The 13,157-nt window shown below is 48.9% G+C and overlaps 1 long non-coding RNA gene across 1 annotated transcript; it reads left to right on the plus strand.

Moving 5' to 3' along the window:
• Positions 1-11,533: 11,533 nt before the first annotated feature.
• LOC139070519 (uncharacterized) lies at positions 11,534-12,326 on the plus strand. The gene is made up of 3 exons (XR_011521017.1): positions 11,534-11,769; positions 11,881-12,114; positions 12,185-12,326. It is a non-coding gene; the product is annotated as an uncharacterized lncRNA (long non-coding RNA).
• Positions 12,327-13,157: the final 831 nt, after the last annotated feature.

Raw genomic sequence — 13,157 nt, forward strand, 5'->3', positions numbered from 1 at the left:
TTCTCTCTCTCTCTCTCTCTCTCTCTCTCTTCCTCTGTGTGTGTGGTGTGTGTGTGCCTGTGTTTGCAGTGCTGACTGCCCCCTCTCTTAAACCTCTGCCCTTTCTGCTAGGGCAGTAAAGCTTTTTTGTTTGCTTTACCTCTTTTACCCCCAATAGTTTGAGTACATTTAATGAACTTATCTTGTATATTTCCAACGATAAATAATGGGTCAAAGCAAGGCAGTTGAAGGAACTTGGAAAGGCTCACGGCTTTAAAGGTCAAGGCTTTGATTGCTATGCAGCAGTTTTGGGCTAACAGAAAATATTTTTGGCAGACGTCCCTGTGGTTTGTGTGGTAATAGGTTTTTATGTGTTTTAAGGCAAGAGAATGGAGTTCTGATCCCATCTTAGGCAAAATACTTTGGAGAGTTGAGGTCAACACAATGGTGGTAAATGTGTGACTCAGAGTAATTACATAAATTCACATACAGTTAGTAGGTTCAGCTATTCTATCACTTTGGTTCCAGCGACGTTTATTATAATAACCCTTCATTAATGAGGTTCACATGTTCATGTAAACCAGTTTTCCACATAGCTTGGCCGTGGAGAAGAGAAGCATCCATTGTTGCATCTAGGAGAACAACACACTTACAAACTATCAGAGATAGTGTGAGAAAGTTCCTGGCTACAGGAGGAGGGTGAAAGCCTAAAGATCTGAGAAGATCCCAGTCAGTTGTGTTTGCGTGTGTGTGTGTGTGTGTGTGTGTGTGTGTGTGTGTGTGTGTGTGTGTGTGTGTGTGTGTGTGTGTGTGTGTGTGTGTGTGTGTGTGTGTGTGTGTGTGTGTGTGATAAATATCAGCCTCTCACCAGAGGATTTCAGATTAGCCTGACAAACATCAGGACATGCCTGTTTGGTGCACTGTCTGAAAGTCTGCAAAATAAAAGTTTCCTGAGTTCAAAGTGAGTGTCTGAGACGTTCAGAGTCGGTGCACAGGCTGCTTAACAGGTTACTGTCAGAATCTTAAAACATCCATCCATCCATCCAGGGCATCAGCTTAGGGATCCCCAGACCGCCCTTTCCCTAGCTACCTCCAGAAGGACAAGGCGTTCCTGGGATTGCTGTGAGATATAATCTCAAAGGCAACTCTTGGGTCACCCCTCAAGGTCTGAAACACCTCTCTAGGACTTTGTCTTGAGGGTGATCCCAACCAGATGCTCAAACCACCTCAACTTGCTGTTTGATTTATCGAATAGCAAGTGTGATCTTCTGCTTTTTGCCTTTAATGTGAGCTCATGACCACAGGTGAGACTTGGAATGTATAATAATTCAAAAGGCCTCATCCTTGCCAACTCTCTCTTCACCACAACGGACTGGTAAATATCCCACAACACCGTGAATACAGGTCCAATCCACCGTAAGAGCTCCTGCTTCCTTTTACCCTCACATGTGAACAAGTTCCCATGATGGTAAACCCCTTCACCAGGGCCAGGAGGTAATTTCCAAGCCAAATGTCTTCATACTTAGAGAGTCTGATTTGCATCCCAGCTCCTTCACATTCACCTGTGAGCTTTCCAAGGTCCTGCCTCATGCCCTGGCTTCACGAGGCCAACAGGAAAACATCTTCTGCAAAAAGCAGCAATGCAGTCAGAGAACTTCTAAAACAAAGACTCTGTTCTCCCTGGCTGAGCCTAGAATTTGTGTCAATTCATTGTATGAACATAATCTGTTCCAAACAATAGCTGCTGAAGTCCAGTATGCACTGGGAAGGATTTTGACCTATTACTCGTCCAGATCAAGCCCCCACAATGCGGCTCAAAAATTGAGCCCAACCCGGAAGTACCAAAAATTGCAGCTCCACCCTCATCCACTGGGGGCTGGTGTCAGAAGCAAGCAAATCCTCATTGACTCCCATGTTAAAAATGCCAATTTCACAGCAGAAATAAACATGTTTACAGCCTGGTACCAAAACATGTTTTAGGTTTAAATGATCTAGTTTACACTCATGACAACTCTGAGGGGGGTGAATTTTTTTCTCACTCTTCTGTTTAAGTGTATTAAAAGACTAAAATTCTGTATAATTAATAAGCATCAGACCCACGTGACCACAGAGCTAGCTCCGTGGAAAGGCCTCAGTAGAGCCTCGGTCTGGCCTGGAAACTGTTTCGGGATTTTGAGTCTCCGTGTTTGTGTATTCTTTTTCGGATATTATTTGTGCAATTGTTGGACAAAATGACTTGCTGTGGCATTAATTGCACTAATAGAGCGTCCAAGGAGTCTCCACTTCATTTTTTCCGTAAGTAAAATTATATTTATGTATTTTAGGTCACTGCCGAGCTGAGCTTAGATTTTAACATGTACTGTTTAACCTTCGTCTTCGTCTTCCTCCGCTTATCCGGGTCCGGGTCGCGAGGGCAGCATCCCAATTAGGGAGCTCCAGGCCGTCCTCTCCCCGGCCTTGTCCACCAGCTCCTCCGGCAGGACCCCAAGGCGTTCCCAGACCAGATTGGAGATGTAACCTCTCCAACGTGTCCTGGGTCGACCCGGGGGCCTTCTGCCGGCAGGACATGCCCGAAACACCTCCCCGGGGAGGCGTCCAGGAGGCATCCTGACCAGATGCCCAAACCACCTCAACTGGCTCCTTTCGATCCGGAGGAGCAGCGGTTCTACTCCGAGTCCCTCCCGAATGTCCGAGCTCCTCACCCTATCTCTAAGGCTGAGCCCGGCCACCCTACGGAGGAAACTCATTTCGGCCGCTTGTATCCGCGATCTCGTTCTTTCGGTCATTACCCAAAGCTCATGACCATAGGTGAGGATTGGGACGTAGATCGACCGGTAAATCGAGAGCCTGGCTTTCTGGCTCAGCTCCCTCTTCCCCACGACAGATCGGCTCAGCGTCCGCATCACTGCAGACGCCGAACCAATCCGCCTGTCGATCTCCCGATCCCTCCTACCCTCACTCGTGAACAAGACCCCGAGATACTTAAACTCCTCCACTTGAGGTAGGACCTCTCCCCCGGCCCGGAGGTACTGTTTAACCATGAAATTTAAATGTAATAGGGTAAAACCCAGTGCATTTAACATAATGCTGCACTTTAGAAAATGGGTTGAAATATAACATGTTGGTGGAGCTGGGTTCCGACTATCGGCTTGTGGAGGTCTCGGAGACCGATGTTTTCCACCCGGAATGCCGGCTGTTTCTCCCCGCAGCCCGGTCCATCTCTGTCTGATCGCGGCTTCTGTCTGCTGTGCGGGCTGCCGGCCGGCTTGTGGTTCTCCCCTCCCCGCAGGTCGGTGCATCTCTGTCTGATTGCAGCTTCTGTCTGCTGCGCGGGCTGCCGGCTTTCAGCAGCTTTTGGGAGACCTCTGTGTTCCACCCGGTTTTACCCAGCGGTCAGCCCGGCGTATCTCTGACTCAGAAGCTCTGGTGTTGTGCACAGTTAACTCCGGTTGTAGCTAGGTTGCTACCTCCGTTAGCTAAGCTCCCACCTCCGCATTAGCTTTGGGTTAGCTTCAGGTTAGCTTGTAGCTAGTTCAACCGGGTGTCGTCAGTTGATCCCAGCCTTACAGCCCCACCCTCAGCTCCACCTCTCTTCCCTTTTGTGGAATTGTCTGGGCTTGACGGAACCTGTGACGCAGTCAAAATGGCGGTGGTGGCCACCTCCCATTTATCTTAAAAAACATGTTATTGGAGCCTATGGAAATCCTTTGTCCAATATTTAAATCTCGATGGTCCAGATGGTCACTTTGATTATCAAGAGATCAAATGGCCTTTAGTAGGGGGCTAGAAATCCATATTTCCTTAATACCCCTACCCAACCTGAGCAAGCACAGCAAGGGCCTAAGTCAGAAGGCTTCTACAAGTCAACTAAACACATAATTGGTGGCTGGACAAACCCTTGGATGTCCTAGTGAAAGTTAAAATGCTGGTCCAGTTCCACGGCCAAAAGGAAAATCACTCCTGTCACATCTGAGGTTTGAATAACAGTCAGCTTTATCCTCGAGCACCCTGCCAGACTGTCATATGTGAGCTAAAGAGTATGATATCCCTGTCCATCACTGTCTGACACACCTGACCTCCACACAACAGCACAGATTTTAGCAAATGCTGGTTCATGATGTGTTTTGCTATCTAAGTTTCTCCTGTTTATTTTTCCTACGTATTGTTTTTAGATAGTCAGCTTAATACTCTACCATGCATCTACTGTCTAAACCCACTTTTTCCTATGGGGATTGTGATCTAGTGGAGAATAAGTGCTCGTGGGAAAAAGACGCAGCACGCCCTGAGTATTTAAGGTCAACACAGAGCCACATACAGACAAGCCCTTCATTCAAGCTCACATTCATTCCAAGGCCAGTTTAAAGCAACCAGTTAAATTATTAAATATGATTTTGAAAAATTGGAATACCTGGAGAACACACACATGCTCAGGGAGAACATTAAAACTGAAAAAAAGCACAAGGTCAATCCCTGATTTTTTTTTCCTGCAAGGCAATTATGCTCGGCAATTGTTCCATCAGCCCTTCTTTTTGTCTCTTTTTTTACTGATTTATTCAAATTCTGAAAGTTTCTAAACAGTGATTTGAATAGTGTTTGGTATCTCTCCAACTCTATTCAGCTGGAAATGTAGTCTGATCTCCATTTGAATCCAAACTGTACACCAGTTTCATCATCTGAACAGAAAACAAAGCAAACATGTTTGAAACAACTTAATTGGGTCAAGCTTTTATAAAAACATGTCAAGATACAGATTAGAAGTGAAGTCACTTACACAAAAGACTGACATCAGATGAAGCAAGGCAGAGAAATGCAAATAAAACAAGTCACCGTCATGAATATGGTGATTTCAACAGGCCAAAGCGACTTTCCATTAAAAGCAGCTGGCAACACTGACACTGCAGTGCGTGTGCCAACTCACTCAAGAGGCAGTGAGAAAGCTCATCTGGCATCTGTGTATCAATAGTGAGGATGAGTTGTGAAGCACTTCTTATTTTCAGAAGGGTTAAAAATCCTACACCCATCTGCCTCAGCCACACTGACCCAGTGCTGCACCTCTGACTACACAGCAAAGTCATCAGCGGACATCATGTCAAGTATTTATCAATCTTTACAATTAAACATACCAGAAACTTGACTCCAACTCATCGGGGCTTTCTGTTACAAATCTACACACTTTCCACCCCAGCTACTTCCTGCCCTGGTACAAACTACACTCAGTGTAGCCTAACTAACCCAAACCCTAACTCCCATGCAGGTAGAAAATTATTCACTAACCACAAACAGGAAATATTTAATGTGCTTGATGTCCTAGAAGTTTAGTTTGTAAAAACACAATGAGATCAAAGGCCACTCATTGTAATGTCTCATGAAGTTTGTAGTTTTGGATTCTGAGATAAAGGTTCCTCAGTCCAGAAGGGAGTCGAGATCAGGCATTGCTGCAAGAAGCATTTAAATACATAACTCGGAAAGTTATTTTGTTTTGATTTTCTTAGCCAGTTTTGTTTGAAATTATTGTCATCAATGAAAACTTCTCACCAGTTTAGATATTCTCCGCGGGACCATATTGCCAGCTTATGTTAAAGTGACGATGTGTATTTTCCCTGGCGATAGGGGGCAGTATGTACCTAAATCACTGCAAGCACACAGTAAAGCCTGGTTTATGCTTCTCCGTCAGCTCCGCAAGGAACAGACACGCACGGATTGACGGAAGCGTTTTGCTCTTTTACTTCTCCGTCTCCTGGAGAGTGTTGCAAAGCAATTGCCCTGCAGGACCACAGAGGGCGTAGCGCTGTTCTGTGTTATTCTGTCATGTATCAGTCCAAGATAATGTGTTTATATTTTGTTTTTTGTACATATATGAGACTTTTAACACGGACATATTTGTCCCTCATTCTCCCACCTCTTCATGCGCTCCCCACCTCTAAACCCACCTTTCCTGTCATTTCCGTCCACAAATAAAACGCTTGCTGCGCATCTTTTCACTCCTCCAGTCACGGCAGGATGAAACGTTCATAATTTTAGAGTTTTTTCGCGAGGTATTCTTCAAGCTTCTCCGTGTCTGCCGCTAGTTAAACTCGGCTCTCTTTGCAATGGCGGCTCTGTAAACAACAGCGGCGTCCTGACCAATCAAAAGCTTGCGTAATCCGTTTCGTTCGACGGATGTTTAAAAAATTGGGCTCGACTCCGTACGTACTTGCGTGCCTGCCGCAGCCCTACGCAAGGATGGATAATGGCGTTGCGTGTCTCCGCACTGACGCAGACGGAGAAGCATAAATCAGGCTTAAGACCTTACCAACGGATGGTCTTTAGGGTCAAAAGTCTCTGGGAGTGCTATCTCCAGCAAAATAAGCACATTAGATTCCCTTTCATTACTGGCAGCAAGTGAAGAGGTAAATGTCTAAAACGTTAATGGTTAAAGTTTTGTAACCGCTTGTTGCACTTTGTCCTCACGGGCTTCTGTAGAAGGAAACATGGCATCTAATATGGCATCGCCCGGTAACTTAGGCCCACTGCCATGTATTTTAAAGCCGATTTTTATGGTTATGTAACGAAGTAGCTAATATCTCTCAAAAAAATTAAATTCATTTTCAACAACATTTTGATGCATGCTTCCAGAGACTAATGGTAAAAACTACACGTCTCTTTTTGTCACGGTCTGAGGTATTTCCCTGCTGTCACTCCCTGTCTTTTGAGTTTCCCTCTGCAGGTGGGCGTGTCTGGAGGTGACCAAGCTGCAGCAGATCTGCTCATCAGCTGGCCAGGGGTATTTAAGCAGCTGGGAGACTCCTACACTTCGCTGGATGATTACTCTACCTGGGTACCTTCTAACAGCCACTCGTGTGACTTATTCGAGCTCTTAACTTTTTGAGAACTAGATGTGTTTTTAGATATTGGATTTTTACCTTTTGACCTCCTGCTTTGTCTCCAGACAAAACCTCCACACTCTTCTTCGACTGGCAGAACTCTGAAGCCCGCATCATCTGAAGCTCCAACCCCGCTCGTCTCTCAGCCTCTCCCCTGGCCAGAACCACCTCCAGCTGCCCACCTAACCCTCCTGGACCTCCCCAAGCTCAGCTCCCTCCACGTCTCACTCCTGGATCTCAGTCCCTGCTACCCAGACCGGACCACTCCTCCCTCAAACCAGTTCCCACCTCTCCAGACCGTAAGTCCTCTGCACAAGTCTGATTTCCTGATCCTTCCGCAAATTGGATCTAACTCCGATCTGTCCACAGTTTTCCCGCACCAGCCTCCCTGCGCAAGAACTCAGCTTCGTTACGCTGCTCCCTTGGTTTCCCTTCAATAAATCCTTATTTAAACCTTTTAAAACCGACTCCGATCTGATTCTGTATGTCGTGGGTTAGATCACTTCACCACCTCATGACAGAATCATCCAGCCATTCCTCTAACCTCAATACAGAATCAGTTCCCTCCGTTTCCGCCACCCTGGCTCAGCACAGTAATTCGCTCCATTCTTTGTCCGATCAACTCTCCCACACTAACCAGACTTTGTTTGAATTAGGAACTATGATAAAGGAGTTAAGCCACCCACTCACCTCTCCGGAGCAAGCCTCATTCCCCGCTCCAAGTCGGCCCGGACCCGTTCTCCCTGCACCATCCGATCTACCCTGTTTCCGGGTCGCCACCTCTCCTCCACCGGAGATTTTCGATGGCAATCGGGAGGTTTGTCGAGGTTTTCTCCTCCAGTGCCAGCTGGCTTTCCAAAGATCACCGGAGTCCTTTTACACCGATGAAATTAAAATCTCCTACATCATCGGTCTTCTACGTGGCAAGGCACTCCGGTGGGCGGAGGCAAAGAGCCGAAACCCGAGCTTCCTCAAGAACTCGTTAGACGAGTTTCTGGCAGATTTTAAAATGACTTTTGACAAGCCTGAGTCAGCGGCCGATGTGGCCAGACAGATTTGGAGTTTACGTCAGGGGAGGCTCTCAATCGCTGAATTTTCCATAGAGTTTCGAACCCTGGCCGCCACCTCCACCCTCGATGAAGCCTCGCTTAAAGGGGCGTTCACCCAGGCTCTTAACGAGCAGCTTCAGGATCAACTCGCGTTCTGCCAAGAACCACCTGATCTCGAGAGTCTCATCGCACTGTGCAGTCGGATGGAAAAGAGACATAAGGCACGCCAAAGAGGTAACAACTTCCCATTACCATCTCGTCTTAACTGCCCGCAAAATGTGAATCCAGCAGCTCCTGCTCCGCCCCCCAGTGAGCCCATGCAGATTGGCCGAGCTAGATTAACCCAAGAGGAGAGAAACAAGCGCATGAGTTCAGGGGCGTGTTTGTATTGCGGCATGCCTGGGCATTTTGTGGCCAACTGCCCCAAGCAGTTAAAACTACAGGACCCATCAGTAGCCCCGAGAGTACTGGTGGGTGGTTCTCGGTCAGACTTAAACTCTCGGTGTGTATTGGACTGTTCTTTGTCACATAATCAAATAACTCTTCCCTCTCTGGCATTAATTGACTCAGGTTGCGAACTAAATCTCCTTGACCAACAGCTAGTGGAGCAACTCCGGGTCACCACCCTTCCTCTACAAACACCCTGCCGGGTGTCCTCCTTGGATGGGGGCTCCCTCACTTCGATCACCCACAAGACGACACCCATTCGCCTTATGACATCAGGTAACCACAGCGAGGAACTCACCTTTTTTGTGTTTCCATCCCCCCAGTCTCCTGTGGTTCTGGGTCATCCCTGGCTAAGGAACCATAACCCCCGCATTAACTGGGTCACAAACCAGGTGGAGATGTGGAGCAACAAGTGTCATTCAACCTGTCTGGGACCTGCCCGACCTAGTTCCGAGCCTCGAGCCCTGAAAATCACACCCCCCGACCTCACCGGGGTTCCTCCTGAATATCATGACCTCCAGCAGGTATTTTCTAAACACAAAGCATCCTCCCTACCGCCTCACCGCCCTTATGATTGTGCCATAGATCTTCTCCCCGCAGCACCTCTTCCCTCTAGCCGTCTCTACAGCATCTCCAAACCTGAACGGGAAAGTATGGAACAGTACATCTCCGAGTCCCTGGCATCCGGCATAATTCGGCCTTCCACCTCTCCTCTGGGTGCCGGCTTCTTCTTCGTCTCCAAGAAGGACGGCACCCTGAGACCTTGCATAGACTACCGTGGCTTAAACCAAATCACCATAAGAAACAAGTATCCACTACCCTTACTGTCATCCACATTTGAACCCATACAAGACGCTACCATATTCACCAAGTTAGATCTCAGAAATGCTTACCATCTGGTTCGCATCAGAGAGGGAGATGAGTGGAAGACGGCTTTCAAAACACCAATAGGACATTTTGAGTATTTAGTCATGCCTTTTGGCCTCACGAACGCACCCGCCGTTTTTCAGAACCTGGTAAACACAGTTTTGAGCGACTACCTGAACAAATTCGTCACGGTATATCTTGACGACATTTTGATTTTTTCGAGGACCCCCGAGGAACACACTGGTCATGTCCGTGCCATTCTCCAATGCCTGCTCGAAAATCGGCTCTACGTTAAGGCGGAGAAATGCGAATTCCATGTCCCATCTGTTAAGTTCCTAGGTTTCGTACTGGAGAGTGGAAGGCTGGGACCCGACCCCGAAAAGGTACAGGCAGTAAAGGACTGGCCCACTTCTTCCACACGCAAACAGCTGCAGAGATTTTTGGGTTTCGCTAATTTTTATCGTTTTTGTGAGTTAAAGGAGAGATTCATTCAGGCACCTATTCTCACCCGTCCAGACCCTGCAAAGCAATTCACACTCGAGGTTGACGCCTCGGATACGGGAGTCGGGGCTGTTCTATCTCAAACCTCCCCCACAGATCACCGCCTCCATCCCTGCGCCTTCTTCTCGCGGCGCCTCTCACCCGCAGAGAGGAACTACGATGTGGGAGATCGTGAGCTCCTGGCCATAAAACTCGCCTTGGAGGAATGGAGGCACTGGCTGGAGGGAGCTGAGCACCCCATTGTGATATGGACGGATCACAAAAATCTCTCCTACCTCAAGGAAGCTAAGAGACTCAACCCACGTCAGTCCAGGTGGGCCGTGTTCTTCTCTCGTTTTCACTTTATCATTTCTTATAGACCTGGCAACAAGAACGTCAAGCCCGACGCCCTCTCACGACAGTTCTCGGTGAATTCAGATCCCGAGCCTACTACCATCATACCCCCCGATTGTGTCCTGGGAGCCGTTACCTGGGAGATACGGGATCAGGTGCTCGAGGCTCAAAGGAACTACCCCTGTCCCAATCAGGAAGCCCAACCGCACCCTGTTTGTTCCTCCTTCCGTCAGGCATAAGGTGATTACCTGGGGCCACACCGCCAAATTCTCTGCCCACCCTGGTGTCAGTCGTACCGTAGCCTTAATCCGGAGGACTTTCTGGTGGCCCACTATGTTTAAGGATGTCAAGGAGTACGTTTCCGCCTGCCAAACCTGTGCCCGCAATAAGGGAAGTAACCAACCCCCTTTTGGACTATTAAATCCGCTACCCATTCCCTCCAGGCCCTGGTCCCACATTGCACTAGACTTTGTCACCGGTCTTCCCCCTTCTCGAGGCTTTACTGTTATTTTGACCATTATCGATCGTTTTTCCAAGGCTTGCCACCTAGTGCCGCTAAAGGCTCTACCCTCTGCTGCTGACACCGCCACTCAGCTTGTTAAGCATGTTTTTAGGCTCCATGGCATCCCTGCGGAGATACTCTCAGATCGCGGCCCGCAGTTTGTCTCAAGGGTGTGGAGGGACTTTGCCACCTGCTTAGGAGCTAAGGTGGCGCTAACGTCTGGGTTTCATCCGCAGTCAAATGGCCAATGCGAGAGACTAAACCAGGAGGTAGAAGCCATGCTCCGTTGTCTGTGTTCCTCTAGCCCTTCCAGTTGGAGTATCCACCTTCCTTTGATCGAATACGCCCATAACGCCCATGTCTCCTCTGCCACCGGACTATCCCCCTTCGAGGCCTCGACAGGTATTCAACCCGGTTTGTTCCCTTCTGAATTTCCCTCCACAGTTTCCTCCGTTCCTCAGTTCCTGAAGGGGGCCCGGCGGGTTTGGGCGGCCACGCAACAGGCCCTACAGAGGACTGCAGAACGCAACCGGCGTCTGGCCGACCGGCACCGGCGTCCTGCCCCAGACTATGCGCCTGGACAGCGCGTCTGGCTCTCCACCAGGGACATCAGATTGAAGGACCACTGCAAAAAACTTTCCCCCACATTCATCGGTCCCTACACGATTTCAGCTGTCATCAACCCGTCCTCCGTCCGCTTGGATCTGCCGTCCCACATGAAGATACACCCCGTTTTTCATGTCTCCCTTCTTAAGCCTGTCATCTCCAGTTCCCTGTGCCCTCCTGTCGACCCTCCGCCTCCTGTGCGTCTCGCTGACGGGGGCCTCGGTTACCGTGTCCAGCGCCTTCTGGATGTGTGACCTCGTGGCCGGGGTTTCCAGTACCTGGTCGAGTGGGAGGGTTATGGCCCGGAACATCGACAGTGGGTCCCGCGGTCATGGATAGATGACCCCTCTCTCATCCGGGATTTCGAGTTGGCCCGCTCCTCCTCCTCCTCCTCCTCCTCCTCCTCCTCCTCTGCTCGGCCGCCGGGTGGCGTCCCTTGAGGGGGGGGTACTGTCACGGTCTGAGGTATTTCCCTGCTGTCACTCCCTGTCTTTTGAGTTTCCCTCTGCAGGTGGGCGTGTCTGGAGGTGACCAAGCTGCAGCAGATCTGCTCATCAGCTGGCCAGGGGTATTTAAGCAGCTGGGAGACTCCTACACTTCGCTGGATGATTACTCTACCTGGGTACCTTCTAACAGCCACTCGTGTGACTTATTCGAGCTCTTAACTTTTTGAGAACTAGATGTGTTTTTAGATATTGGATTTTTACCTTTTGACCTCCTGCTTTGTCTCCAGACAAAACCTCCACACTCATCTTCGACTGGCAGAACTCTGGAGCCCGCATCATCTGAAGCTCCAACCCCGCTCGTCTCTCAGCCTCTCCCCTGGCCAGAACCACCTCCAGCTGCCCACCTAACCCTCCTGGACCTCCCCAAGCTCAGCTCCCTCCACGTCTCACTCCTGGATCTCAGTCCCTGCTACCCAGACCGGACCACTCCTCCCTCAAACCAGTTCCCACCTCTCCAGACCGTAAGTCCTCTGCACAAGTCTGATTTCCTGATCCTTCCGCAAATTGGATCTAACTCCGATCTGTCCACAGTTTTCCCGCACCAGCCTCCCTGCGCAAGAACTCAGCTTCGTTACGCTGCTCCCTTGGTTTCCCTTCAATAAATCCTTATTTAAACCTTTTAAAACCGTCTCCGATCTGATTCTGTATGTCGTGGGTTAGATCACTTCACCACCTCATGACACTTTTAGCCTAACAAAGCTATAGCTAAACACATTTAAGAAGAGGCACATTATTATTTGGCAGCTGCACCTAACGTGGTTCTTTTCAAACCTAATGGTATGAATCACCCCCGCAGTCATGGTGGGTGGAAGTTTCCTGACCCACATGAAAGAATCACATGAAAAGACAGGTAAGAACTTACAAAAATGTTTATTCTTTAAAGGAAATAAGAGAGAAACTGAGGACGCTGTTCCAAAAACGAGACAGGATGAAAGTCTGAGTCTAAAACAGAAGAACAAATGGGATGAGAACCAGGGGATAAATGGAAAGTGGAGTAATCTTACGGTGCGGGAACTGTGGACAGGCTGGAGGGGGAGGCTGGTCTGGTCTGAGATGGGTCAGGCTGAGGTGAGTGGGTTGTAGTTGAGGAAGATGGACGGTGGAGAGCGGACAGCCAGGGGAGGTGAGCGACGCAGAGACCGACACACTTCAGACAGGCTGGGGCTGAGACTAGAATCCAAGATGGTTACTCCATGGACAGGGAAATCTATGCTAGGACAGGTAATGAGATCACAATAGTTTCAGAACAATATACTGAGACAGGACGAGGCTGGAGGCTACCCAACATGAGAGTATCAACTGGCGCTGAAGTGTGGAAACACCGCTCCTTAAATCCCCTGGCCTGCTGATGGGGAAATCGGTCACAGCTGAGACTCTCTGACATGCCCACCTGCAACAAGCTCAGAGGAGCAAAAACATGATGAGTCCATGTAGGTCAATGCAGAACCGTGACACCCGTAGTCTATATTGGCTTCTTTTTGAAGCAGTGATGATTCCAGTGTGA

The sequence above is a fragment of the Nothobranchius furzeri genome, chromosome 7, assembly GCF_043380555.1.
Source record: "Nothobranchius furzeri strain GRZ-AD chromosome 7, NfurGRZ-RIMD1, whole genome shotgun sequence".
In the NCBI taxonomy this organism is placed as follows: domain Eukaryota; kingdom Metazoa; phylum Chordata; class Actinopteri; order Cyprinodontiformes; family Nothobranchiidae; genus Nothobranchius; species Nothobranchius furzeri.